This window comes from Lissotriton vulgaris, chromosome 2_1 (genome assembly GCF_964263255.1).
Source record: "Lissotriton vulgaris chromosome 2_1, aLisVul1.2, whole genome shotgun sequence".
Taxonomy (NCBI): domain Eukaryota; kingdom Metazoa; phylum Chordata; class Amphibia; order Caudata; family Salamandridae; genus Lissotriton; species Lissotriton vulgaris.
The window spans coordinates 1,830,862,887-1,830,890,511 of record NC_141687.1 but is presented as its reverse complement, the minus strand read 5'-3'; the positions used below and the strand labels follow the sequence as shown (position 1 = coordinate 1,830,890,511).

The 27,625-nt window shown below is 46.2% G+C and overlaps 1 protein-coding gene across 5 annotated transcripts in view; it reads left to right on the top strand.

The window, feature by feature from the left end:
• Window positions 1-27,625, top strand: part of LOC147733351 (uncharacterized) — a 679,639-nt gene that overhangs the window by 281,985 nt on the left and 370,029 nt on the right. For 2 of the 5 annotated variants that reach the window (XM_086957963.1, XM_086957962.1), the window contains exon 1: window positions 15,643-19,211. The exons of the other annotated variants lie outside the window; for them this stretch is intronic. The gene's annotated coding sequence lies outside the window, so the exon portion shown is untranslated. Of the gene's footprint in view, window positions 1-15,642; window positions 19,212-27,625 lie in introns of those variants that run through there. 5 annotated transcript variants of the gene reach the window in all.

Sequence of the window (27,625 nt, the reverse complement as noted above, 5' to 3'; positions counted from 1 at the left end):
CACACCGACCCCGGCGGGGATCCTCACGGAAACGCGCTTGGAAGCATGGGCACGGGCGGGGGTGGACACGCTGAGCGACCTGTACGCTGAAGGCGAATTGCTTACCTTCGCAGCCCTGGCTGACAGCGCAGATCTCCCGGCTGGGCAGTTCTTGCAGCACGCGTCGCTACTGCGCACGCTCACAGCCTCCTGGGGTGAAGTGACGGAAGAACTCCCGATGCATTGCTATATCCAGTACCTGCATGTCATGGGCAACGGATCGCACATCATACACTGGCTGGCGCAGGCGTTACAGGCACACTCGCAACCTTCTACACAGCCGCTGCGTGACAAATGGGCGGCGGACAGGGGCCGGGACTGGACCGATAAGGAGTGGGCGATGGTCTTGGCGGGACCGACCAACATCCCTAGAAACCCCCGCTTTAAGATTATACAGTACTATTTGCTCCAGCGCGCATACCTCACGCCGGATAAAATCAATAGGTACTTCCCGCTTGCGGATGCGGCCTGCCAGCGCTGCTCTCTACCGGGAGCGGACTTGCTACACATGCTGTGGCACTGCTCTGAGGTGAGGGAATACTGGGAAGTAGTCCTGAAACTCCTCTCACATGGAGCTGAAGAGAGGCTACCACACACCTGGGAAGCGTGCGTTCTCGGGTTATACAAACGCACTAAGTCCAACAAAGTGCAAGCGCGCTTTTGGGACATGGGCCTCATCACAGCCAAACGCCTGCTCACCAAGCATTGGAAATCTGCTACCCCTCCCCACACACAGCACTGGCGAACGTCCTTCACTAACTGGGCGCGAGCGGAAAGTGCCGTGCTCCTGAGGGAGGAAACGGCGGGACTACGCAAGTTCCCCATCGCCCAGCTCTGGGACGATCTCCTCCAGACGTATCAGGAGGCCTGCCAGGAACATGGGATGACCTAAGGCGACCACCGCCTGCCTCATAGACGCGCTGGGCGCACTCACATGCCGAGACTTTGCCTGGAAGTGCACCATCTCCCCTCCCCCCCGCACCCCCCCCCCACACACAGCTCCTGTCCTCCTAGCCCTGGTCCCTCTGGCTGCTTACCCCCCCCCCGCTACATCACACAATGATCTCCTTCATGCCCCCCCTCCACCCACTCCCTGACCGCGATACATTACCCGACCCCAGTTTTCCCCTGCCGTTATGACGCGTGGGGGATAGTTTAACCGCTGGTCAAGTTCCCCGACCAGACTTACACTTAGCTCTCGATATGGACACTGAGGATAGAGCGACCACTAGGTGACAGCACACTACGAAACGCATGCTACACCTGGAGTACGAAGAGGTACTGACGCTTAGGGCTCCGGCGCACGCAGTGAACATACACGCGGCAAGGTGGAGTGAACCTGTCCTAACACTGACTGACCGCTGCGCCTGAGACCTGAGGATTAGTGTGCAAGCCCTGCTGCCGCACAAGTGGACATCGCTTTTAGGGCTGCGACCTGGACTCGCGAGCCTTCACCGGTAGTTTTATGCCTCAGTGAGCTATACCACACACTGATTGTCATGCACGGTAGAGCATTGCAAATGCGAGCCATACCCACAACCACCCCGAGACCCGCGCATTGCTATGCATTTATACAGCTCTACACACACCTAGGTGAGGTCCCGGGGAACAAGCTGCGACGACTGTGATGCTTGCCTGAATGACACATTTCTACTGTTACAAAAAAAAAAAATAGAGAAAAATAGACTGATCATTTCTTATGGGCAATTCCAAATGACAATGCTGATTCCATCATGTATACTGCCGCTGGACCCCCGGGTTGCCAGCTAAATGGCTGTGTCATCCATGCCGTATCACTCTGTTTCTTGACTATTTGATTCGCCCCTCTGTGGGCCATGCAATGCACCCTGTATGATGATGGACAAATGTGAAATAAAGGTCTTCCAAAAACAAAAAAAAAAAAAAAAAAAAAAAAAAAAATGGTGTACTTGCCCGTAAACATTTAGACCGTGATATGCTCCGCCAGAGGCTCCATCGCCATAGCGAATAATAATGGGGAGAGGGGGCACCCCTGGCGCGTACCCTTTCCCACCGCGCATGCCTCCGAAATCACTCCTCCCGTCCTGACTCTGGCGGTTGCATCCACGTATAGCAAAGTCGTCCATTGTATAAAGCCAGGGCCAAGTCCCATCTGCTTCATCACATGGTGTAGGTATCCCCATTTTAGACTGTCGAAAGCTTTTTCCATATCAACTGCAAACACCGCCGCGGTATCCACCTCATAGGAGTCGGCCTCCAAAACATGAAGGAGCTGTCGTATATTAAGCGCGGTATTGCGGGTCGGGGGAACCCAGATTGGTCGGCATGGATCAGCATGGGCATGTGGGGAAGCAGACGTGTTGCCAGGATTTTACTCAGGATTTTGTAGTCTAAATTAAGCATGGACAGTGGGCGGTAAGCCGTACTATCCCAAGGTTGTTTGCCCGGCTTTATTAAAGGGACGACGATCGCCTCCCTAGTGGAGTCCGGCAATCTGCCTATCTGTTTGGCGGTATTATAGAGGTTCGCGAGGTGAGGGGCGAGAAGGTCAACATAGGTTAAATAAAATTCCACCGGGAGGCCATCAGAGCCTGGAGTTTTATTGCGGGCCATACTTTTGATGGCCACTCGCACCTCCCTCACCTCAATCTCTCACCCCAGCAGTTTCGCATCCTCCTCATCTAGTTTTGGCAGGCCCCGACCCTCAGTGAAACGCAATAAATCCTCTTCTGAAGATAGGACATGGCTGCGATAAAGCTCCGTATAATAGTCAAAAACCAATTCATTTATCCCTTGCTGATCAAAGTGGGCTCCACCAGCTTGGTCCCTCATCTCTAGTATGATCGATCCGCGGCGGGCCGGATTGGCAAGCCATGCCAGAAGAGTCCCCGACTTGTCTCTCTCCGAGTGTGCTCGTGTGATATATTTTTTGTAGTCGAAGCATCGCAGACGCTCCACATTCGCCACTATTGCTTCTTTGGCTTTTAGCGGGTCAGCTTGCTTGGCCGGATTTTCCGGGCGCTCCTGTTCGAGGGCGCGCAAGCGATTATCGTCCCTCTAGATATCTAGTAGGAGAGCCTTCCGCGATCCCCCCACCACCAAAATGCATCTCCCACGCACTACTGTTTTATAGGCGTCCCACTCCACATTCACATCCCCCGTAGTCCCCTCATTAAACTGAAATTATTCTGTAATAGCCGTGGCAATGGTGGCTCAAAAGACCTGGTCTTCGAGCGCCTCAGGTCTTAGTCTCCAGGAGGGGAGTCTGGGTCGCATTCGCGACCAACCAGCTGGGCCATCAAGGGATTATGGTCCGATATAGTTCTAGTTAGATACTCGCTATTACAAATCTCACCGTCTCACCGTATACCTTTGGGGAGCATAGGAAGGCATCCAGGTGTACGTGCAGTTTGTGCAGGGCAGAAAAAAAAGAGTAATCCCTATCTAAAGGGTGCTGTGTTCGCCAAGTGTCTACATGAGCAACGCTCTTGATCCCGCTCAAGAGTAAGGTCCAAGGATTGGTTACAGAGTCCACGATCCTTGTTGCACTCCAAGTTGTCAGGCCACTCTGGTAAGTCCCACAAGAAGAAAAAGTAGTCAAAGAAGTCTTCAACTTTGCAGTGTCTGCTGGCCGACAAGACGGGGAGCGGCGGCATTTGAGGCTTGGCTCTGTGGTTTGGCTTGGTTCTGCAGTGACAGGATGATTGCCTGCTGCCCTTTCCTCACACAACACCCCTCTCAGAGTGCTTGGTGGTCCAAGCCTCTAACTCCTTTGTAAATCCTGGCGCATTCCCTACTGCCCCACCGGATAGGGACTTTGATAGGTTAGACACCTTGGGGAAGATGTTTTCTTTTACCAGCCTAGCACTGAGGTCCGTGAACACTGTTGGCCTTTTGGGTCGGTATTCGCCATGTTCTGTGGGATTCAGTTGCGCAGGTGCTGCTCATGGTTCCGGAGGAGGACCGGGCCATACTCTCCCAGGGTGTTGCCGATGGGACATATGCAGCTAAGTTCACGATCCGTTGTGGAATGGATAAAACCAGCTTGTTGGTAAGAGCAGTTTCATTGACAGGGGCCTTACGGTGCCACGCCTGACTGAGAACAAGTAGTTTTTCTGTCTATGTTCAGACTTCACTTATGGACATGCCCTGTAATGGCTTTTGTCTCTTTGGAGGCAAGGCGCATTCAGCGCTGGAGCCTTTGAAGGGCAGCTGGGGTGCAGCCAGGTCCTTGGACCTTTCCATGGCCCCTTGCCTACCCAATCCACCTTTTGCTGCCACAGAAGGGGATTCCAGCTACGTCTATATCCTCCCAGCCACCAAAGTGTGCAAGCTTCCCAGCCTCTGCATGGCCAAGGACGTGGTAGCTACAGACCTCATGGGTCTGGCAGCCAGAGGTCAGACCAGTCCACCACACCCTGGCAGCCGCAGCCTCTAAATCCTTATAGTTTGCCCTCCTACCATCATGGACACCCGATGAGGGCAGGATATGTCATCACCTGCCCCAATTTAGGTCTACAACATCAGACTGATGGGTTCTGCAGATTGACCTTGAGGGCTATTCCCTTCCCTTTGAGACTACCCCTCCACCCATGCCACCTGCTTGCGACAGGTTGACGGAGGACCATCTTTCCTTACTCTGCCAGTAAGTAATGGCTCTCTTGGCCAATAAAGCCTTAGAGAGGGTGCTGACGCCAGAAGTAAGTTGTGTTTGCTATTTCTGCTACTTTCTGGTGCCCAAGAAGGATGAAGGCCTTCGTCCTATCCTAGACCTGCGCCCTCTCAGTTTTTCCTCAAGAAGGAGAATTTCAAAATGCTCACGCTTGTTCAAGTCCTGCCTGCTCTGGACCCAGGGGAATGGATGGTATTGATGTATTTGCAGGACGGATATTTCCACATTCCTATCCTGCCTGCCCGAAGGTGTTCCGTGTGGTACTGTGGGCCACTAGCACTTTCAGTTCACTGTGCTCCCTTTTGGTCTTGCACGCACTCCTCGGGTGTTCACCAAAGTGATTACGGTGGTTTCAGCTCATCTGGGGAATCGAGGATGCCAGTCTTCCCCTATCTAAACAACTGCCTGATAAAGGCGAGTTTGCCCCAGGCTGTCGTCTCCCACTTCCAGACTCCTGCATTCACTTTGGTTCACTTTCAGCATGTCAAAGTCACTCCTGACTTCCTCTCAGACGCTCTCTTTCACCTGAGCTGTTCTGAACACAGTGCAGTTCCAGGCCTGTCCTCCTGAACGGCCAGTCCAGGAAATTCATAAAGGAATTTTTTAAGATTTTAAAGAGCGACATGGATCCGAAGGCTATAGCACTGTCTTTTGAGAAAATTTGGACCTCTGTATAATGGTGAGTGACGTTTTTGAATGCAAGATCACTAAAATGTAGGTTAACCTAACAAATGTCAACAGCCTGGACACTGATACAACACCCAGTGATATCCAAAGGCCAATAGCTACAAGGACGTTGACACAATTACCATCACCTATGATAGAGAAACTGAAGACCCAATTTGCAAGTTGCAGATCTGGATCCACATGTAAAGCATTTCCTCCGCACATTTTGAAACTAAGTGCCAACACTATTGCCCCCTCCTAAATGTAATTTCCCATCTTAAGCAGGTCAGTGTTGATCATAAGGTTCTAGGGAACTTTATACTGGTCTCCCCATGGCCTTCCTAGTGGAAGGCAACCTCTTGCACCCTTCACAATCCAAGTTTAGGGCTCGACATAGCACCACACTCTTGGAAATCATCAAGTCTGTCAAATCAGGTCTATACCCAGGACTTAATGTAGCCTCGGCGCTATTGGATTTGTCAGCGGCATTCATAACTGTGGATAACAAAATCCTGTTACAAAGGTTGTAGTCCCTAGGGGTAGCTGGATCAGCTTTGAGCTGACTGGGCTCTATTTTGGAAAATAGGGATCAGTCAGTATGGATAAAACCTTTCTCATCAGGAGTAAAACCTTTGAGATGGGGGTCCCTCAAGGCTCCTACCTGGGTCCCACCCTTTTCAATGTTTATATTACCCAATTGCCATTTCTGGTCGAGTCCTTCTGTTTCAAAGTCATATTATATCCTGATGATAAACAGCTATTGCTCACATACAAGGGAGACTCACACAGGGCAAAACCCCTATTTCCACTCTGCATGAAAGCCCTACTGGTCTGGCTCAGGAAGAACCAGTTTCATTGCAATCTGGACAAAACATAGATTCTATTGTTGGGGTCTGGCTCCATACCAGGGTGGACAGACGCCTGGTCCAGTAATAATTCCCCTTTGCCTCCCCCAACTGAGGTGAAAAAAAATCTGGGCATCCTGATTGACACTCAACTCTCCTTTAACGCACAGATTGCGGTGGTTGTGTAATCCTGCATCTGGATTTTAAGACTGCTTAGGAAAACCCTGAGCTTCCTTCCACGCAAAGCTCAAGTTATATTGAGCAGGGCTCAAATTCTGTCAATGTTAGACTATGTCAATGTCCTTTAACAGGGAACACCAAACTGATCTTCTGCAACGTCTCCAGGTTGTGCAGAACATGGTGGTCCGCCTCCTCTAGAAACATTCCCCTGTTTCTCATGTTCCAGAGCAGTTCCATTGGTTACCAGCCCGTAAGTGTATTATGTTGAAAGTGCTTACAATGACTCACCAAGCCCTTCACAACAACGGACCCTGCTGCCTAAATGAGAGGATCAGTGAGTACAGAGCTGGTAGATCACTAAGTTGTAGTAATACTGCTTGTTAACAATCCCCTGTTTTAGGGAAAACGTAGAGGGGGCTCCTCCTTCATGGTTCTGGCTACAAAAAGCTATAACCAGGTACCTGGCCATCTGAGATCCATCACAGATGAAGGTGTTGCAGGGATTCTGCTCAGACACAGAACTGTGCACAGAGACCCAGGACCTCAGTGAATTGTGGTGGACCAAAAAACTCACCTCAGTTCCTAGAAACCCTAACTGATTAGCATCAGTGTCACATTAGCTCTTCGTCCTATAGCAAAGGAACCAATGATTATACAACCCAGAACATGCAACTTAGGTTATTTTCAGGAATGGTGGAAATCAAGACCACTCTTTTGTTTGTTATTCTCATACCAGTCCACAACAGGAGTAAAAAGAGACACAGTAAAGTTTAAAATGTTTATTTTACGACGTGCTCTAAGATGCAGCATTTTTGCTAATACAAGCAGAAATATGATTAGAAATAATATGATCAGCATTGTTACAACTCCATTAAACACAAAAGGAGATATCATATTATAATGATGGTGAAAACAGGTTCTACAGTGCCTAGTATATCACCCTCCCTATCTAGGAACTATGTTTTATAAAATATAGAAGGTCTCTTAGGCTTGAATAGGGGACCCCATGCCTCCAAGATCAGAATCACAGTTGGCTGAAGCTGCATGTATGTTATGTCTAAAACGTGAGCCGATCAGCTCGAACAACAGCTACCTTGTTATGATAACCTTGGAGACTTTAGCACTCACTGTGCAGACTAGGGTGGCGATGTAAGTCTAGGTATGCCAAAAACAAGCCTTTCTCATGTGAAGTAATTCACGGAGCCTACCTTACAACAACAGATATATGCAGTGTTGTGTGCAAAAGCAGAACAAGTTAAAATGGTGTTTAAACTTCAAATAAGCCTATGCTAACATAGCAATGAGCGCGAACGAGGCCCAGCCCTCACTACAAAGGAACCTTGAAAAGATCCCCCAAAACTAATTTAAGCTTTAACAGATCGTCTTGTACCAGACTACTCATACAACCTCCCGTCTGTTCTTTTATGCCGAGCACCAGGACACTCACTGAGTAGCCGTGTGCTATATAAAAGCCAATCATTCATTTATTTATTCATACCGATGATTAAGCCTTCATCCTGGATTTTGATAGACTCTGAGGCTGCTGGGCCTCATGGCTTTCTGCATCCTGCTTGTGACACATGCCTCCTGGCATTAGCAGGCTTTGCTATGGGACCTGAAGTTCCAGTTGGCACAGCATCAAGGAAATCTCTCCAACATAGTCTAGTTCTTAGAGGGAACTGCAGAAGTTCTGCAGAGGTGGTTAACAAACCGCAATTGGATCAGTGGCAGACCCATCTCCTTTCCTCAACCAGGTTGGAAATGGTTGACAGATGCCTAGCAGATCACAAATGGCATTTCCATCTGGAGATGGTGCAAGGTATCTTTCAGCAATCGGGAGAGCCTTGGTTAGATCTGTTTGCCACCTCCGAGAACAATGTCCGCAGTTCTTCATGCTGGAGTTTCCAAGGTGGCTCTCACTCACACAAGCTTTTTGTCTCAAGCGGAGCTCAGGCCTCCTGAATGCCTTTCTGCATGTACCACTCCTGCCCAGAGCTCTCACCAAGAGCAGCAATGACTGGTCCAAGTCAACCTTGTGATTCCGGACTGGGCTCAGAGAGTTTGGTATCCCAAGTTGTTTTGCATGGCCATCAGTCCTCCGATCAGGTTGCCTCTTCAGGAGAATCTTCTGTCAACAATCTTCTGTCCCCCTCTGCAGGGGAGGGTTCTCCACCCGAACCTGTCAACACTCTGCCTTCTTGTGTGGAGATTGAGGGGCAACAGTTGACAGCTTTTGACCCTTCTGCCGGAGTCTGTGATGTTATTCTGGCAGCCAGGCGTCCCTTCACAAAAACAGTATTCACCTGCTGATGGGGCAAGTTTGTGGCATAATGTGCAGAAAAACTGAGTGACCTCATTTCTGCTTCTCTTTCTCAGGATTATCTCTTCATTCTTTGCCTTGCCCAGAAGGGCTCTGCTCTGGGCACCTCAAAGGTTTATCTTTCCGCTATCTCCACCTTTCTGCAGTTGCCTGACCAGCCATCCCTCTTCATATCCCCTATTGTACACAAGTTCTTGAAAGGTTTGCAACAAATGTTTCTTCTGTCTCCTTTTATCATACCTCACAGGGACCTCAATCTAGTCCTGACATTCCTGATGTGTGCTCCCTTTGAGCCCGTGCACAACTGTCTGAGATGGCAAGAAGTATTTCTTGCCATCAAGATAGCCTTCTTGGTGGCAATAACAACTGCCTGGAGGGTCAGTGAGCTTCTGTCTTTGTCATCCATGCCTCCATACCTAAACATCTACCCAGACAAGCTGGTTCTATGAACTAGAGGTTCCTTCCTACCGAACGTTTTCACTCCCTTTCATGTAGGCCAGTCCATCATTCTGCTTACTTTTTACGCTACTCGACATCCCTCCAAAGAAGAGGCGCAACTTCACCAAAAAGAGGGTTGTCAATCTACCTTGACTGCACAAAATAGTTCCAGGTGGACGAACACATTTTCGTTGGGGATGTTGGAGCGAAGAGCAGGAAAAGCCATACAGTAGCAGACCATCTCACAATGGATCGAGCTATTCATTAAAATCTGCTACGTACTGGCCAAGAAGCAATTCCCAGAAGGCTTGCGTACTCATTCTACCAGAGCCACGCCTGAGACCACTACATTAGCATGCGGAGTCCCGGGCATCTGGCAGGCAGCAGCTTGTACCTCTCTGTCCAAGCAGTAGTGTTTAGTGAACGTGTGCAGTCAGGTCCGTAGGGATGGGCACTTTGCCCGTTCGCTACTGCAGGACGTTTTGATTGAAATTGTTTTGCAGACCCATCTCCGGGGAGGTATTGCTTGGGTATCTTGTCTAAGGTAAGGAATCTCTGGCTAGAAGTCTCTATCAGTTGAACAATTTACTTCCCTTTCTTAACGCCTTATCTGATAGAGACTCTATTGAGCCACAGATTCCTTACCGACCCACCCATCCTTCCCGATCCGCAAACACATTTCGAGCGATAGGGCTGTTACCCTGTCAGTGCCCTAAATTTTCGACATCAGTGTTCTTTGTGGTTCCATGCTCCTCGCATGGAAAGTTGTGAAAAGAAACTGAGGTCAGAGCGCCGGCATGTGCCTATTTAGGCATCGCGCGCATATTATCTGGCACGGACCTCACCAGCGACACCACACAGATTCAATCAACGAGCCGCACCGGCAATCAGGGGAACTACTCATGAAAAAAATCCTGTATCCAGCCTGATGGCGGAGGATAATTCTAAGGTAAGAAATCGGCAGCCATATAGTCTTTACCAAATACACATTAGCTTCACTTCCAGGGAGATGCTACTCGTTTTTATGCATAAGGTTCACCTCCATGAGACCACAGAGTTTGAAAACGAGGGATCACCTTCGACTCACTAGAGTTCCCAAATGAGCCATTGACTGTAAAAACTTATAATGTAAGAGGCTTAAATAACCCCATAGAGAGGAAATGCCTACTTCACAAACTTACATTGCTAAATACTGACACTGGTGTTCTTCAGGATTCCCACCTGCTTTTGTCTGATCTTTCCACCCAAGTTTTTCTCTTTTTCTGGGAAGAAGACAGCTGGGGTGAAAATTCTTATAAGAGGAGGTTGTATGTTTAAGGCTAATACCACTGTTAAGATAAAGCATAGGCTTGGCGGTGTGTGACACTCTTAGAGCGAGACCTGTAGTGTTTGCTTCTATTTACTGCTTGAACCAGGGAGTGGACCATTTAGACTTTCTACTGGAATGAGTACATGTCCACTTGAGAGGCATTAGTCCCAACATTTGGTTGCCCATTAATGTTACGCACAAATTGATCATATCCACCTAAACACTTGGCTACTCCCGGAGATCCAGAATGTCTATCCAGGGCCACTATATTTTTCTGATCATGGTCTGCTATCCTGTTTTGGAATTACCTGCATCTCTTTGCAAAGAAGTGGGTACTAGGCACCTTAAAAAGGCATTTTTAAATGATACTAAGTCATAAGTAACATTAGTTAGTAAAAGCATTAACGACTACACAACACAAAATTATATTGGAGAAATTCATTCTAACACACTCTAGAATGTGATGAAATCAGTGTTCAGGAGGCAAATTTCGAGAAGGTAAAAGACATTACAGTTAAGGACAGAGCCAAGGAAAAATGCAGAATCTTACAAATGCTCTTGGTTTCAAAAGAGGTAGAGGAAAGTTGTGACCCTGATGGGACAAATCCAGGTCTTGGAAACATGATAGCCGTTTCTTTGAGCTAGGTGAGAAACCAAGTAAATTTCTGTCTAATCTTCTCAGCCTGACACAGGCCAAAAGCCACCTACTTGAGGTCAAAAACAGGTTAGGTATTATAGGTTCAGGGGAGTAATAACAAATGTTATAAACGAAATTGAGGCCTTAACATAGGTACTGTCTCGGAGTCACAAATCCTTTGTGTCACAGGGACAAGTAGGCCCTTTCACAGAGACAGGCAGGCCCTTTGACCTAGATTAGCCCTCATTTCACAATAACGAGCAGCAGAGAGGCTGTCCCCTTACCTGATCACTGTGTGCTCTGTGCACAGAAGACGGTCCATCCTAAATACGTAATCTCCATGTCCAACAGTGACTAACCTACGTCACAACAAATTCTTGGAAACAGACCAAGAACACATCTTCCTCTGACCAACATTACGTCAATCCAAGACACCTATCCAGTATAAGTATACCTCCCTTTGCCCAAGCAAACCAGAGGAGACAGAGACTTCCAGGGCGACACTCTGCCCGAGGCGCTGCAACCTGCATCATGCCACCGCACCATCTGGCAGAGGTCCATCACCCATCTGTGGGTGTCCAGCTCAAGATCAGGATGAAGTCCCACTAAGGTAATGGGGTCAGACTAACTCCTAGGGGGATTATTGGCTCTCTAAGACCTACACACATGCTAGGTACACTTAGGTACATCTAGTTAGGCATCATAGGGGTATAGGCTTTATCTTAATGCATTCTGTATTTCATGTATGTGTTCATTACTATTGCAAAATGGTAGAACAATGCCTTTTTATTTAACTGCACTGCTGGCCATAATTCTCTGCTACTGTCCAACAGTTGTCGCAGCACATATAACCAGTACTGGAAAAACAACTATGCAATAAATTCTATTGTAAACACACCTGACTTTTTCTACTATGTACTTCTCTGAGATGAGTGACTGAATGAAAAGTAGTATATTGTTTCAATGATCTTGAGGGGTGTGGGTTTTATGTTATGTGGTTGCCAGAAGCTATTCCCTTCTTGTCTTCAAGAAGTTTCTAGTGGCCTCTGAGCTAGCTGGTACACAGTAATTACGTTTAATACACATAATAGGGGCATACAGACCTCAGTACTATGCCAAGCCTATTGTGTATGTTATTCCAATGCGCAGAACCTATAAGGGAAATAGGAACTACACTACATGGCGCCAAACCGTGATTGCGACACTTATTTAACAGTAGAATCTGAGTAATTCAGTCATGCTTATTCTCAGAGACCCTACCCAAAACGCCAGAGACGTCTGGAGTGGGTAGGCACAAAATTCCGCCACAGCTGAGTAGGCAAACTTCCTATGTATTGGCTGTTGGTTAAACAAGCTTGAAGGAAAAAGTTCCCGAACAATTGTGCCTTTTTAAAACCTTATCTGAAAACCCTTTTTTTAGGACATTTTGTTTTCACAACACAATGTTTGCTGAGGCAGCTGCTTCTGTCAGTGGGACACAGGTCTCAAACGACGAAGAGGAAGCAAATGCAATACATTTTGCACCCAAAGTCAGGCATACACTCACACAAAAACCCCTCAGACATGGTTTAACAGACCGAGGAGGTACAGTGATTATTATAGAGGCACACAAAGATTTTCAAACAGATGTGTTCTATTCTTGGGTTACATTCCCAGCAGTAAATGCAACAACTCAGACTTTTCATTCTTTCATACATGAAAAAAGTCCCAGCCGTCTACACTCCTTTTGAGGAGATTAAGATTCCGCTCACTAACCAGGACTACAATTTCTGGTTTAATGGCGCCCTACAACAAATAAATAAAACAAGGCTCGGTCCACTACGTAGACCAGGAGCTACATGGCCGACATTAACCGGCTACACACCACTTCCTGACATTGATATAATGCCACAAGATACACTGCTCTTACAACACAAAGAGTTGGTAAAACTCTTAGAGCCATGACGCAACTCGTCATGAGGACACTTGGTGTCCAGCCCACAGTAGCTATAAATAATACAGCTCCTACACAGAGCACCACTACTAAAATCACTCCACAAAACTTGCAGACAGTAATGGGTAAACTGCCACAAAACGTGAACAGATTCCTTTCTGGGTAGCTCAGAAAAAGACCCAGTTAGAGGCAGTATTTCTAAATACCACACCATTTGAAAGCATATACTGCTAACACTCTGCTTGCCCATAGGGATAACACCACAGTTAGAGGACTGCACCAATTGGGGTACAGTCTTTGCTGCCATATATACCAGAACTCATGGTATTCCTTCCTTAGCAGTAATTCAAGAAGACTTACAACAGATACAGAACAAGTATGGAGGTGAACCAGCTCTGAGCTTAGGTATGAAATTACTAGGTAATTATGACCAGGTATCAACAATAATTCTTGCTAACATTAAAGGGGAAGCAGCTTCAGTGGCAATCTGCCAACACCTAAGAGAGTCAGTCTTATAGACCAACCACAAGAACTTCCCAAAATAATTAAAACTGCATATGCAGAACTGGGAAGGGACAGATTGGGTGGTAAAGCTTTTAAGAACCACAGCTAATGGGCAGTCCTGAGAAGGACACTTCTAAGCAGACACCTACTTCTTCTAAAAAAGAAGTGGGAAAATAATTTTAAAAAAACATTTTTCAGAAAAGATTCTCAGTCCCAAGGTAGGTCTCCTCAAAAGGAGCCCTCTGCAAAGAGGTGTAACCTTTGGAATAGGGATAATATTAGGAAAACTGCAGTGCTTAATTTGTAAAAAAAAAAAAAAGTAGTACCGGGGCTCTCGACAGGAGGACACTAGAGCTTGCACCATCCATTGCCCCTGGCAGTACTGCCAATGACAACACCAACACACTACTAATCATCACACTCTTAAAAGTGTGACAATAATAATATTACAAGCCCCCAAGGAAAAAGAATGGCTTTGGAGGCAAATACTACTAATTTAAATTTAAATAATGAACAGAAGTTGTTGTGCTCGTACCTTTTTAATAAAGGTCAAACTGTACCAATCATATACGATTCTCATCTGTACACAAACACAGAAATGAGTTTTAATTCAACAGAAAAAAAAAAATTCTAACAACCATTCAGGCTGTAGCAAAAGAAAGAGCACTGGCTCATGGGAAGAGGCATTATTGTCGTCACCCCTGTACTGGGGCTAGCATTCCTTATGCCAAAACCTTACATCCAGAATGGATACAAATGGCTATCTCTTTTGCTGCATCAGACTTTGAATGCAGATTTGATCCAAGTTTAAAAACACAGGCATTCCTGCAATATGAAAAAGAACACCATCTACCAAATGAAATCTTGCCTCTAGATCAGCATGAATTTTAAAAATCTACACTGATGGGTCTGCCCCACCAGCCGCTTTTGTTAAAGATCAGATGCTGGATGGCAAGTTCCGTCCTCATTGCACCAAGAAAACTACCTCTAGGTAATAGCACGGCTTGGTTGGCAGCTTTAAAAGCCCTGATACTTGCACTTGTAAGCACGGATCGAGAATTCCCAACACTCATTGTGTTTTATTCCTTTTACTGTGTGCAATGATATAATAAATAATTACACCATTGGGAACAAAATGGGTTTAAAGATGAAACAAGGTGGCATAATTAAACACAAATATTAGGGGAACAGGTAGTGGAGTTGAGAAACGACCTACCAAAAACTCACATGATTAACACGCTGAGTCAACGTGATGGCGTGCACGTTGAAGGGAATTCAGTGGCTGTTGAAGCCACAAAGGGGGGCTGTTGACACAGCTTCCATAGCTGCGCACACTCGTCCAACAACGAGAATAGATGGTTAGAATATGGTGGCTGTAATTGGTTCACACAAAAGCAGCACAGCAGTGCCTAAAATTTCCACTGAAATACTCCTACAAGTTAGATGCAAACAACATTCCATATGCTCAGATTCCTGGAGTGGGGGATAGAGTATTTTCCAAATATGGAAAGTAGGCAGGAATTAATCATTTAAAGCACACAAGGGCATGGGCTCTGCGCATTCAGGGGTAATAGCTACTATTTCTTCATTGCAACAGTGCTATTGGTGGCCTGGGATCAGAAGACAGACTATTAGCTTTGTCTTGAACTGCACCATCAGCAAACGAATGCCAGGCTACACCATACAAGACCTGCGCAGGTCCCATTGCTAGACCGCCTCAGACTGTCCACTTGATCGTGTCGTGTAAAGGACCACTGCGGCCCATCTCACATTTTGAGGTGGCTTAAAAATATATCTTAGTGGCAGTGGGTCCTTGCTCTAGTTTCCTATAAGTATGGCCTCAATACTTGGCTGACGCTCAAAACTGTAAAGTAGAAAGATTTGCGAGTCCACAGCAGGAGATATGCAATCAACGTTACACCCAGACTGTGGCCCCACACTTGGCTCTCGAGCCTACTGAGAGGCCATGGAAGGGATGGACGTAGTATTGCGGTACTCCTCTCCAACGTCATCCTGAGGGAATTAAGGTAGAGGAGAGGAAGGACTGGGGCATAGATCAATCATTACCAGCTATGGTATTAGGCGGGGTATTAATGGGGTTATATGGATTCAGGGGAAAATACACACTCAGCCAAGAAGCCCTCTAGGAGGTGTCACCCCATTTACAAAAGTGGGAACCTGATCATACATGTGAAGGCACAGTGGCGGATGAAAACCATTCTGTATCTATGATCGTTTGGCTGTTTTACAGGAACTAAAGGAAACAAACAAACAAACAAAGATTCTGTCAAAGTGAAACAGGCAGCCACTGGCAAGTCGAGATAATCACGGCAAGTCCTGTTTGAATCCCAAAAGTCGTGGATCTGGGCAGAGAGACAAAAAGATCGCGGAGACAAAGGAATTTGGGCCCTCATACAGAAATACATGTGCTACTCCTTAAAGTGAAAGGAACAAGAACTGAACTTTTGCCGCATCCTGCCGTGATAAAAACACCAGATTAATTTCAAATGAAAGAATCAACCAAAACCTATGTGGCCAATACTGAGCAGTATGCCTTGTGAATTCCACAATAGTAGACGTCCCTCTCACTGCTATTCAAGAAATTCAAACTGAAAGGCTTTCTCAGGTTTGAGCAATCAAATCCTTGGAGTGGGGGACTATGCAACAATGCAATGGAACCAGTTCTCCTTGATCCAACCTTTCAAATTCAAAATGAAAGTCAAGACAACACTCAAGTTGCAATTTGGCTAAAAACAAATGTGTACACCAACGTTTTTTCAACAAAAGCATCAATTAACAAAAGCTTCTACGTTTTTTCAACAAAAGCATCAATTAAAAGCTACGTTTTTTCAACAAAAGCATCAATTAATAAAAGCTTCTACGTTTTTTCAACAAAAGCATCAATTAATAAAAGCTTCTACGTTTTTTCAAAAAAAGTATCAATTAATAAAAGCTTCTGTGTTGTTTCAACAAAAGCATCAATTAATAAAAGCTTCTGTGTTTTTTCAACAAAAGCATCAATTAATAAAAGCTTCTACATTTTTTCAACAAAAGCATCAATTAATAAAAGCTTCTACATTTTTTCAACAAAAGCATCAAATAATAAAAACTTCAAAGTTTTTCAACAACAGCATCAAATAATAAAACCTTCAAAGTTTTTCAACAAAACATCAAATAATAACTTCAACATCTGAAGGTTTTTTCAGCAAAGACATCAACTATTAACTTCAAGATTTCAACGTTTTTCAACAAAAACAGAAATAAATTCAACTAAATACGATGCAATTTCAACAATTGATCTCACAGCTACTGGCTATTTCATTAACTGTGATACGTTTTCCATGGCTCCACATGAACAGGAAGCGACAGCCAGCCCAAAAAACAAACAAACATGCAAGTACAAACTTTTGAACCTTTTGCTTTCCAAAAGATACAGACCTGGCTTCACCATGAGTAGAACTATGGGGTATTTCTGGGTTCATCTTTTTCTGTTCTGGCTTTGCTTAGAGCTAGCTTTTAGTATGACTCTTAGTGGACACTTTCTACAACACAGGATCAACATAAAAGTGAAGCCACGCCATTTTCAATTCAAATGCAAAAGAGACTTATAAATGTATTCGACCTGAACAAACCTTTATATTCTAAATGATGTACTTAATCATCCAGTTTTAGTTCTGATTAATGCACTTTGAACTTTCATTCATTTTCATTTATTTTTATCATGCATTCAGTGATGTCATTACCTTCAGTACATTTTTCTGAAAATTGGGTTACTGACACAGTGTATAATATGCTGTCTGTTTTAGGAATAATTGCTACATTTTCAGATCATGAAATGTTAGAGATTTATTCATATTGCAACACTTTACACCCGTTACCTTCATTAAGGTTATCAACTCCTACAGAATTGAAATGCATCTAGATATGTGGTTGTTTAAACACCAGTAGGAACATTGCCAAACACCACGAAACACCATTGCACGGGGGTGGGATAGTTGACCTACATCAGCGGGGCAACATTAGATGCTATTTACAACACAACAGGACATACCCAGTTAGGAAAGTATGGGTGGTGTGGCCTTTTGACACAAATACCTGTCACAGAAATGATTCCTGAACGTCACCAAGGGATTCAGTATACATAGGCCAGACCTACGTTATGTACAGATAACATCCAGAGGTAGTAAAATTCTACAGTATAGGGAAATCGTGCCTTTTTTCACTGACAGTAGCAAAAACGAAAGTTTCCTTTGTAAAATCCAATGCTTAAGACAATCTGAAAACCATGCTTGTGCAGCACCTTTTATTTTTCATTTTACATCAGCTAAAGAAATATTTTTTTCTTTTTTGCAAAATAGCACTCCTAAATACAGGCTGCCCCTTTTTTTCTTTTTGATAAATTTGGTCTTCCACATACAAGCAGTGTGATACACCTAGGGAATACCTCGAACAGGAACTATGCTTCTCATGGTTTCTAATATTTAAAAGAACAGTCTGAAAAGACTGCAACGTACCTCTTCCAAAGGAAAACGTCAGTGGCAATTACCAGCATGCAGGGTCTGCTGAAGTCCTATGCTTGGCTGTGTCCCAAGCGTATTTCCATCAAACCAAAGCATTCCTTGCAAATCCAGTGGGTGCCTTGTGCTTCATTTAGCAACACCAAGGTATGGATTACCGCACCAGCTGCCTCAGAACCAGCAACTGGCAGCACTGCCTTTCTGTGCTTCCACAACGACTATGCAAGGTATTAAAAAGGTCTGTTCACTGCAGCAAATGGCTACGACAAAATGTTGTGACTACCAGCACTTTTTATCTCTAGTTCTTCAAAACATGTCCTGAAACACATTTTTTCTGTTATTGTTTCAACTTTCACCGAGTGCTTGGAGCTTTCCCTCTAAATAGGACTTTTTTAAAGAAAGCATGGTCTTCTGAAAAAAGCATGAAAGAGTTTTCAATTTTATAAACAGAAACTTTTATAAGTAACTACTTACTCTAAAGAGTATATATATATTTTTTAATGACACTATCGGTTTTTCCTCTCTCCACAGAGTCTATAGTAATTTTACATATTTTAACAGCTGATATTTTTTTCAGCTCATAAAACTCTCATGCAACTACCTGCTAATTATATGCAAATGCCTATTTTAGTCACGTAGTTTGCTCTTAATGGGTTATTAACTCTTGTCCATAGATTGGAGTGGGTGTTATAAATGAAATTGAGGCCTTAATATAGGTACTGTCTCAGAGGCACAAATCCTTTGTGTCACAGGGACAAGCAGGCCCATTCACAGAGACAGGCAGGCCCTTTGACCTAGATTAGCCCTCATTTCTCAATAACGAGCAACAGAGAGGCTGTCCCCTTATCTGATCAATGTGTGCTCTGTGCACAGAAGACGGTCCATCCTAAATACGTAATCTCCATGTCCAACAGTGACTAACCTACGTCACAACAAATTCTTGGAAACAGACCAAGAACACATCTTCCTCTGACCAACATTACGTCAACCAAGACACCGATCCAGTATAAGTATACCTCCCTTTGCCCAAGCAAACCAGAGGAGACAGAGACTTCCAGGGCGACACTCTGCCCGAGGCGCTGCAAACTGCATCATGCCACCGCTCCATCTGGCAGAGGTCCATCACCCATCTGTGGGTCTCTAGCTCAAGATCAGGATGAAGTCCCACTAAGGTAATGGGGTTAGACTAACTCCTAGGGGCATTCTTGGCTCTCTAAGACCTACACACATGCTAGGTACACTTAGGTACATCTAGTTAGGCATCATAGGGGTATAGTCTTTATCTTAATGCCTTCTGTATTTTATGTATGTGTTCATTACTATTGCAAAATGGTAGAACAATGCCTTTTTATTTAACTGCACTGCTGGCCATAATTCTCTGCTACTGTCCAACAGTTGTTGCAGCACATATAACCAGTACTATAACAAAAAATGTGCAATAATTTTTTATTGTAAACACACCTGACTGTTTCTTCTATGTACTTCTCTGAGATGAGTGACTGAATGAAAAGTAGTATATTGTTTCCATGATCCTGCGGGATGTGGGTTTTATGTTATGTGGTTGCCAGAAGCTATTCCCTTCTTGTCTTCAAGAAGTTTCTAGTGGCCTCTGAGCTAGCTGGTACACAGTAATTAAGTTTAATATACATAATAGGGGCATACAGACCTCAGTCTTATGCCAAGCCTATTGTGTATGTTATTCCAATGCGCAGAACCTATAAGGGAAATATGAACTACACTACACAAATACTGACATGGCCGCCTAGTAGGAGCCTCCCGAAGGAGCTCCCGGTCTTGGGATTACCAAATTGGTAGATATCCCCGTTTAGACCGTATCTCTCAGGCCCGACTTTCAGGCAGTCTCCTTGACCGCACCCCCACCAAGGCACTAAGAGGTTGCTGGGGGCAATCTTTAGTTTACCTGCGGCTTTCTTTTTCGTAGAGCTGCAGGGTCCCTGCCTTGGACGCTGGCTCTCCGCATCGCAGTCGGGTCATTACTGCCAGGTCGCACAGGTGATCTGCTGGGAGATGAGACCGTGGACTCTGCCTCGGCCGACTCTTACTCCGACGCCCGCACATCTCTTCCTCAGCTTCTGGTGCTCTTTACTGCCGGTTTTGTTGTTGAATAGCTGGACGGGCGCCATTTCCATTTTGGCTTCCCTGTTGCCGTCCTGTGGGCTGCGCGTCATGCCGTGCTGCGAGCGACGATCCTGGAAGATGGAGGCAGGAGCTGGAGTTGAGCCCCGATGAGTGGCTTTCTGTCCTCCGATGCTGATTGTCTGATAGCCTCCCATCCAGCTGTGGGGCTTGGAGGGTCAGCTCCGTGACGCCATTTTTGTTTTGTTGCTATTTTGTTTTGTTATTGCTGGACTTCACGTTGTGGTTCTTTTTATGCCACAATCCGATGCTGATCCTATCTGGCTTGAAGCCAGGTCGTTCCTGTGCTTATTTGCCTCTCGACCCGCTTTGTCCACTGGCGCCAAGCACTCTACTGCCGGGCGGTGCTGGGGTCCGGCTGGGAGATGATTTCTTCGGTGGTTTGATGCTACCACTGGGCTGCTTTCCGCTGTGGGCGAGACCCTGCTCTCCCTCATGATGACTCCTGCTGATCGCTGTGGCGGCATGAGCATCTGGCTGAGGTTTCTAATATACTTCCTGAATTCTATTGCTGGTTGTTATTTATTTCTTTTTATTTTATTTATGTAATTTGTAAAGCGCCTGAATCACTCCAGGTGGGGTATCTCCGCACTAGGAAGCAACTAGGAGGAAGGAAGTGAGTAGCAGGCAAGTCGGGCAGTGATTAGAAAAGAAAGGTTTTCAGTTTTTTTCTGAAGAACAGATAGTTATTAGAAGTGCCAATGTCCAGGGGAAGTTGATTCCAGAGTCTGGGGGCAAGGTAAGAGAAGGATCTGCCTCCCATTCTGTCTTGTTTGATGCGGGGTATAACAAGAAGGCCTTTCCCCTCCGAGCATAGAGTGAGAGATGGAGTAAATCAAATCAAATCAAATATAGCTTTATTCGATTTTTTGCAAGGAAATTATAAAAGCACATTTAATACAGCATAAAATGAGTACGAGACTCAATCATAGAAAATACAATTTTAGAAGAGAAACAAAAACAAAAAGTTTAAAATTGTGCAAATTGTGCAAATTATGGCTGTCGGGGAGCGGAAGACAGTTAATTCATGGACGCTCTGCACCTTACTGCAAATTTCAGGAAGCTAGTAGCTGCAATGATTGTAAGTTCATCTTCGAGCATGTATAGCTTCAGTAAGGCTGGCCTGCACTGTCTTAAGCCCCACAGTTTTAAGAGTGGGAGGAGATGTTTCCTTCTACCCCAGTCGTAAAATTTGCAAAATAAAATAACGTGAATGTTGGATTGTTTTGAAGCATTATCACAGGGACAAGCCACCATAGTAGTCGACCAGTCATTTATGGTGGGAAATGTTAGTAGACGGAAGAAGCAATCCGTCCTCATCCTTGTTAGCAACATTCTCGTGTAGACTGTAAAAATCGGGGAAAGATAAGGGGGAATGCCAGCATCATAAAGTAAAAGGTTGTGATGAGCGATCGATGGTTTATTACCTTCAAGATCAGAGCGTCTATCTGAAAGTAGACCTAAACAACGAGCCTTGAGGTCCTTTTTAGAAATAGTTTGGCACATAGTGGGGTTAATATACAAATCAGCCAGATCCAATGAGATTAAAAATTTCTGTACATAGGCGAGCCAGGGTATTTTCCTTGAGTCGGTTAGGGCCATAATTACGTCCTGGTTCAACACCGTTTTTTCCGAGGACCATACTTTATGCCATAGCAGAATTGGTGCGATTTTGATTGTGTCCGAGATATGTACACGTGCCCCAGCTCCACGATATAGTTCTTTTATGAAGGCTAGGATGTTAGGGTCAACGCCCATATCAATGAGGGCAGACCAGAGTAAGCTGTGGCTGAGGCAATCAAAAGCAGAGCTTAAGTCCACAAAAGTCATATATATATTGCCCATTTTTGCCATCACGTATTTGTCGATGATCAGTGCTAAATTTAAGCATTGTTCCACTGTCCCGAGACCAGAAACGAACCCGTATTGAAATTTAGACAAGATGTTGTTTTCCTGAGCCCATGTTTGTAATTGGTTCAGCAGGACTCTCCCAGCCACCTTCATCATGGAGTCCAATAAGGAAATTGGTCTATAACATTTTGGGTCCGTTCTTTCACCTTTTTTAAAGATGGGTATTATGATCGCTTCTTGCCAAGTTGCAGGGAATCCTTTGTGGGCATAAGAGTTGAGGACGTTTGTAAGAATAGGTGCCCATAGTTGAATGTTGTCTTTAAATAGATTTATAGGGATTCCATCCGGACCGGGAGCTTTGGCATTAGAACTTTCAAGGATGGCCAGTTCCACTTCTGAGTAATTAAAGTTGATGGATAGCGGGAACGGCTCTGTGTTGTTAATTTGCGACTCATTACTCTCCATTGGTTGAGTTTCGAGGTTAAGTGGTTCAATCTGGTCATCTAATTTGTACAGTTCGGTGAAATGATTTATCCAAGCTTCTTCCGTAATGGCAATTTCTATGAGGTCTGTTGACCTGTCACTAAAAAAGGGGGCATTCACCTCCCTCCAAAAGGCCGTATTGTCTCTTAAAGTGCTAGCTTTCAACAAAGCTTCCCAGGCCGCAATTTTCAGTTCCTTTTTTCTGTTTTTAATTGCCTGTTTATAGGCAGCACGGGCGGATCTAATTTCCACCCGATTTTTTTGAGTTTTGTTAAGGGTAGCCTTCAGAATGTTGTGAGTGTTTGAACACTCATGGTCAAACCAACCACTGCTCGTGGAGACATTGCTTTTGTTGTGATTTCTGGTCAAATGTTTTCTAATTTGCAATGCAATTTGGTCAAAGGCAAGGATGATGTCTTGTGGGTTGGGAGGGTATTCTAAGCAAGACCGAAAGAGATCAGGGACAGTTTTGATCAGATTTTCAAGAAATTTCGAAGTATCAATTTTTGCCCATTTTATAGTGTACCCGTTTCTTGAAGAAAGGGATACAGTATGTGAAAAAAGATTTTCTATGTTGCTCCCAGGCTTAGTTCCACTGGAGGGTGAGTATATTTTGGCACTGATGGGATAGTGATCGCTCAGAACCAGCTCCTCTCTGCTGATTTCTAGGGCGTCGCCATGGTGACTATGAGACAAGAGGATGAAGTCTATTGTCGTGAGCGATCCCCTTCCATGAAATGTGGGTAGAAAGTCGGTCGGGGGCGCTGTTAAATCGTTGAAAAAGCCCAGATCCCATTTGTGTAATAGATTGTTCAGTTGGGATCCCATGGTTGAATGTTCAAAATGGGTAGTATGTTCGCCATTTGGGGCTCTTTGATCACAAACCCTGGTTCCACTGTGTGGGCATAGGTGACAGTTAAAATCACCTAATATAATTAAACGTCTGTCTGAGCAGGACCCTCCCATACCCTTCTTTATAAGTTTGGAAAGAAACTCTATAAATTTTGGTTGGTCGTCTCTCTGTGCACTGTTATATAGATTTAAAAAGAGAGAACTGACAGCCTCTTTCCCAGACATTTTGAAGGCCTGTAGAGAGCGACCAAAGGACTTTGACCTAGAATCGGTTGGGGTGAGCTCAACGCGTTCTAAGGATACATTTAGTTTGTTTGAGACGTAAAAGCAAAGACCTCCCGAAGGCCTACCTCTGCTTGACTGGATGGATGGGGTAAAGTGTGTGCTATAGCCGTCCAAGTTTGTAGGCGTCAGATCCCAACATTCCTGAAACTCTATGATGTCAAAGGTATTTATATAGTTCAGGAAGGTTGTGTCCTTTACTTTATTTGAAAGACCGGCTATGTTCCAGGTTAAAATTGACATATATTGGTCATGATCAGAATGAATTAATGGGCGGTGAGGGAGGCTTAAGTCAGAGGTTAAGGGTAAAAGGGAAGCCAGCGATCCATCAGTTTGTGCGATTCCCGGCCCAGGAGGGCCATGTAGCGGGGACATGTTAGAGGAATCCACAGTGGGTTGGACCGAAGCAGGTTTCCCGGGTTGACTTGGGGATGGCCCCAAGCTATCAGGAGACATGGGGGTTTTGGTCTTGTTATTGGGAGGTAATTGGTTATTTGATAGTCAGTCAACCATTTCTAGGGTTGAAAAATAATTACTAGTTGGTACCCCTCTCCACCCCTCTGCATAGGGTTGATCTCTTCTTGGGTTCCAAGGATAATGATCCCAGTCCCTCCTCCTGTTACGCGTTTCTACTTGAGTCCAACTCCAGCCTGGGGATTGGTTCCAACTAGGAGGATAATCTTGTTCACGGGGAAACCTTGCGGGATAGAAAAAGGACAGACGGTTAGTGTCTATGCTTCCCTTTCTCTCCAAGGTTGACCAGGAACATATATAACTGACTGTCTCTGGATTATCAAAATTGATGATAATACAGTCCCCCTTTATTCTTTTCCTTGTTTCCCCAATCCAAGAAACTCTACGTACCATAGAAAGTCTGCTTTTACAGTGTGAGGGAAGGTGTCTGTTAATCTGAAGCCACTGCATAACTTTATTTTTCAGTGACCAGGTGGATTCACACATATTTTCCTCCAGTTCTGGGACCCCTGTGAGAATCACAGTATAGGGGCTTGCCTCTGGAGGAAGATGGACTGGCCTCTTTAAACTAACTGGTTTGCTGGTAGTATCAACAGCCTGTTGGGTGGCCGAAGGTTTAGGCGAAGGGGGCTTTGTTTGTGGTCTAGGGGGGTCAGCAGTTGTTACTGGCTTTCCGTGTGGTTGTTTAGTGGTGCCCTTAGTGTCTGTTAGAATCGCTTTTGTGATAGTAGGGGGTTTGGTGTTTTTTTCCTGTAGGTAGGGGAGTTTTATGTGTTAAGGATGGGGGCACAGATTTCTGTGCAGTGACTGCCTTGGTGTGATTGGCAGTCGTGGGGGCTAGTGAAGCTAGGGTGGTGGTAGGTGGTTTTAGATGACTTGTGTGGTTGATTAATCTGGCAATCTGCTTCTCGATGTTATTTAAAGTTCGCTCGATTGGTAATAGTTGGGTTTTTATGAGATCCTTAATTATATCTAGCACTTGTGCGTTGAGCTCAGGGTAGTTTATATTGGCAGCATCATAACCCCTCTGAGCGTCATCCAACGGTGCAGCTATAACAGAGGGGTCATCCACATTAACAGGCAATGAATGAATCGCATTATTTCGATGGTTGGTACGAGGGGATTTTTTAGACCTGGTGCGCTTTGATAGAAAGTGCTGCTTAGACTTGACTACTGGCCTTGTGCTATCTTGTTTGGGAATGGCACCCTCTCTTGGCTCCTTATCAGTTTTTGTAGGAGAAGCTACTACTAGAGGTGGCGACTCTATCAAGGGTTGCGACTCTGTCAGGGTTAGCGGAGCAGTTTGAGTGGGGCTAATCACCAAAGTGGGTGTTTTCTCCAAATCTTCCAAAGTAACCTCCCCTAGAGATAAGTGGGTGACAGATAAATCGACACTCATTGGGATAGTGTGGAGTTCGGCACGAATTTCTTGCAAAAGTGGGACGTTAGTTTCCTGTTGAATAGGTGTTTTAGCTAAAGCCAGAAGACCCATTGAGGATCTTCGTGCTGCAGCAAGGTCCTGGGAAACACGTCTTTCTAAGAGTACGATCCCCTGATTTATAGCATCATTAGCTTTTGTGATGAATTGGTCAATTGGGCCAGTCACTTGACCCACTCCTTGGGCCGTCTTGTTCCTCATAGCCCTTGTAGTCATGATGGCACTGCAATACACGTGGATTGGTGAGAATAGAGGGTGAAAGCAAAGGGCTACCAAGATGCGATGTAAATATCTATAGGCAAGATGAAAGGGAGTTGGCCCAGACCAGACTTGCCCTGGCTTGAACGGGCTTAAACGGGCCCGCCCTTGGCCCGGGCTTCGCCCGGGCGTCGACCCGCGCGCGTCCCGCGATGCGCGTCGGCATCCTTGCTTAAGACAATGGGAGGTGAAAGGGGGCGGGGCACTGGGAGGGGGCGCGGCCCACGCGGGAAGAGGAAACAGCTGGTGGTGATGACGCTGTACCTCGCAGTCCCGGGGCCGCGCCTCTCACCTCCTCTGCGGCCTCGCGATGTCAATCTCCTTCCTCCTTGGGCACAGTAAGCAATTTTTTAGCAAAGGGCTACTCCTGTAGCGGTTATCAGGCAGAGTCCTGGACACGATGTGAGACCTCTGGACGAGCGGCTCCCGCGAAGCGGGGGCCGCGAGAGGTTATGAGCACCTCAGTGAAGGCGGGGCACTGGGAGGGGGCGCGGCCCACGCGGGAAGAGGAAACAGCTGGTGGTGATGACGCTGTACCTCGCAGTCCCGGGGCCGCGCCTCTCACCTCCTCTGCGGCCTCGCGATGTCAATCTCCTTCCTCCTTGGGCACAGTAAGCAATTTTTTAACAAAGGGCTACTCCTGTAGCGGTTATCAGGCAGAGTCCTGGACACGATGTGAGACCTCTGGACGAGCGGCTCCCGCGAAGCGGGGGCCGCGAGAGGTTATGAGCACCTCAGTGAAGGCGGGGCACTGGGAGGGGGCGCGGCCCACGCGGGAAGAGGAAACAGCTGGTGGTGATGACGCTGTACCTCGCAGTCCCGGGGCCGCGCCTCTCACCTCCTCTGCGGCCTCGCGATGTCAATCTCCTTCCTCCTTGGGCACAGTAAGCAATTTTTTTGCAAAGGGCTAATCCTGTAGCGGTTATCAGGCAGAGTCCTGGACACGATGTGAGACCTCTGGACGAGTGGCTCCCGCGAAGCGGGGGCTGCGAGAGGTTATGAGCACCTCAGTGAAGGCGGGGCACTGGGAGGGGGCGCGGCCAACGCGGGAAGAGGAAACAGCTGGTGGTGATGACGCTGTACCTCGCAATCCCGAGCCGCGCCTCTCACCTCCTCTGCGGCCTCGCAATGTCAATCTCCTTCCTCCTTGGGCAAAGTAAGCAATTTTTTAGCAAAGGGCTACTCGTGTAGCGGTTATCAGTCAGAGTCCTGGACACGATGTGAGACCTCTGGACGAGCGGCTCCCGCAAAGCGGGGGCCGCGAGAGGTTATGAGCACCTCAGTGAAGGCGGGGCACTGGGAGGGGGCGCGGCCCATGCGGGAAGAGGAAACAGCTGGTGGTGATGACGCTGTACCTCGCAGTCCCGGGGCCGCGCCTCTCACCTCCTCTGCGGCCTCGCAATGTCAATCTCCTTCCTCCTTGGGCACAGTAAGCAATTTTTTAGCAAAGGGCTACTCCTGTAGCGGTTATCAGGCAGAGTCCTGGACACGATGTGAGACCTCTGGACGAGCGGCTCCCGCGAAGCGGGGGCCGCAAGAGGTTATGAGCACCTCAGTGAAGGCGGGGCACTGGGAGGGGGCGCGGCCCACGCGGGAAGAGGAACAGCTGGTGGTGATGACGCTGTACCTCGCAGTCCCGGGGCCGCGCCTCTCACCTCCTCTGCGGCCTCGCGATGTCAATCTCCTTCCTCCTTGGGCACAGTAAGCAATTTTTTAGCAAAGGGCTACTCCTGTAGCGGTTATCAGGCAGAGTCCTGGACACGATGTGAGACCTCTGGACGAGCGGCACCC